The sequence below is a fragment of the Hyposmocoma kahamanoa genome, unplaced genomic scaffold (genome assembly GCF_003589595.1).
Source record: "Hyposmocoma kahamanoa isolate Upper Pololo Valley unplaced genomic scaffold, ASM358959v1 92, whole genome shotgun sequence".
In the NCBI taxonomy this organism is placed as follows: Eukaryota; Metazoa; Arthropoda; class Insecta; order Lepidoptera; family Cosmopterigidae; genus Hyposmocoma; species Hyposmocoma kahamanoa.
Genome location: NW_020654748.1, coordinates 13761956 through 13764901, shown reverse-complemented (window position 1 = coordinate 13764901; position 2946 = coordinate 13761956).

Here is a 2946-nt window from a genome sequence, read left to right as displayed (position 1 = left end):
CACACACACACACACACACACACACACACACACACACACACACACACGCACCACACACACACACACACACACACACACACACACACATGCACACACACGCGCATACACTTACGCACGAGCACACTTGTTTTCTTGTTATATGCTACGCTTTATTTTGTAATGTAATCATATATTTTTTTAAATAATGTTACGTTCTTCATACACCTAGAGGGAGTGACCCTGGAGATCTGTAACACAGGTCCCCAACCTAGTACAGACTCCAGCTCTCACTAAGGAACTTATTATTACATATGAAATGTAACTACTTATAAAGACCTTTCTGAGAGAAATTAAGCATTTTGTATTTGTATGTGTATTTGTGCACTGGTCTTCTTAGTTTTTGAACTCGTGACGACAGTTTTGAGGTAGCAGGGAAAGGACGGAAAGAAAGATAGTATTATCACTATGTAAAATTAATGCGTTGGAGTTGCGTTGTGTGCGATGGCAAAAATTTATTATGTAATAAATAAATACAGATGAAACTGAGTTAATGAATAATGGCGCAGACAAAAGATAAATTAAAAACCTACTTACTCATTGTTGGGAAGTATTACAAATTTAATTATATTTTTTTTTTAATTTTCGTATCGTGTTTTCTCAATTCTACAATTTGGAGTTACGACAGTGTTTGGTTTCGTGTGCGACGTATAAAACAAAAACACATGTATTATTGTATTAATAAATATTATATTTATTTTATTTTTTCTATTCGTCAGCGCTAACGAATTTTGCAAAGGCAAGTTCTTCAAAGTATTGGGTTTTTCCGTATAGTTCGTGGAGGGAGCATAATTTTTTGGCAAAACCTTAGGACCTTTAATGATGAATGTAATGATATGGTGCGTGATGATGAGCAGACGAATGGTGAACGACGGCGTTGAAACTGTGAAAGAAAATGCCATTTTTAATAGGTACATGAAAACGAATAGGTTAGGTAAACATATGGTACCTACTCTTGGAAACGAAACAGGTTTTTCGGATTGTTCAAACAAACACACGTGATATGTTATTTGTTTGTTTGTTCAAACAAACCAACATGTTGAGGTTTTTAATCACGAAAATCTAAAGTTTAGAAAGTTAATTAAATAAATCTCTTTTAATCAGTAAATCCCTAAAACATATTGCGATTTTTTAATTATTTGTTTCTTTTTCGTAGTAGCGCTAGCGTTTCTTATATGGTATGTACCAAAATAAATAATGTTTGTTAGTAAGGCCAATACTATATGGCCTCGTGTTATGTAGAAGTAGGCGGTAAAATTCATTTAAATATAAAAAAAGTAATATATATCCACCTAGAAAAACCTATATATATGTACATCCATTTCAAAATTAAGTAACAGACATATGGTACCTTTTTTTTTGACGGGGGGAAATCTTTATGGATACCCCTGAGCCCAGGGAGACTCAGGGGTTATGTGGGGACTCTCCCTCCAGACTGGAGGGCCTACCCCACTAAAACCCCCCCGGGTTTCCCTCTCGCCGGTTGAGTCGGCGCCGTGGGATCAGTGAACATTTACCACGACGCCGACCGGCCGCCCTGGCTTACGCCAGGGCTCCCGCGCCAACGGAAGGGCGAGTCGGTTGTCCTCCGACCCGCCGCCCAGGACGAGTGAGGCCGTGCAATGCAGGCTCCGGAGTCCCTGTCCAGAGCCCGCTGGTCTCACTAGGGGATCAGGCGAGCAGCAAACTGCCTTCGCCTTCTCCCCGTACGTCTGCGCCGGAGCGCGTGCGCGTCCGCCGCGTCCTCGCGTACCCACTCCGTGGCCTCCTTTTGCGACATAACCTCTGCGCAAAAGGAGACCACCGCCTCCCAGGACTCCTCGCTATCGAGCATGGCGGCAACCACGCTCGGCAGCGAGAGGTCCTGCCCTACACTCCCCGCCAAAGTGCGGCGCTGCTCATCCCACCGGCTACACACCTCTAGGGTGTGCTGCGCGGTGTCATCCTCAGCGCCGCACTCACGAGTGCGTCACGTCACGGGGACGGTTTCCAGACATATGGTACCTAAACTACCTCTGTGGCCGAACGGTTACCTTGCTGGTCTGCCACGTAGTGGCCCCCGGCCCCGGTTCGATTCATAGGACGAGAGAAATATTTGTATGGCTTAAATTTATTTCTCTCGTGAGTTTGGGTGTAATTTGTAGTTGTCTATGTATGTGTCCATGGCACCCGCGATGCAGGGTTTCCCTAGTGCGAGGTTACGAATGTGTGCGTTATAAAAAATATTATCACTAATTACAGGTTTCTTACCACGGTATGAGTTCTTTTTGTTTTCCCGATATTTCGGAACAGTTTCACGCTCCATTTTTCACGGGTTGATTGGTGTCAAATCGTTTAGTGAATAACCACGAAAGTCTTAAAATCTGTATAGGGTACCTAGTTAGCTGGTTTGCCAAATTTAATAGGGCAGTCAGTGATAATCATATGTTGCGTGTACGTGAGTGTGTTTTTTTATTACCGTTATATCAAATAGTTAAATTATTGTTTGTAGTCAATTATTTTTTTATTATATATACCGAAAAAAATCGTTGTTTATTATGGTACACCTAAAAACGAGAACGTTAGTAGAGGCGTTAGCTAAAGTTTTATGTGGGTTCCAATACATCGCCCTGGTTAAAACCTTTTTTTACGTGCGAATTTATTGGTAATTACTAATTACAGTAATCATCGTGCAAGTTTAGTACGAACAGTAAACTAGATAATATTTAACAGAGAATAAAACTTTATTTACGTAACTATTTCAGTATAATTAGTTGGTCAGTCTAAAGTTCTCACTTTAGACTGACCAACTAATTACACTTGGTATGACAATTCCATTTATCACACAGATGTTTGCACAAAGAAATATGATTTAACTTACCCCCTATGATCATCAGCTGAATAATGAACAGTGCGCAGGTTGCCGTCGGG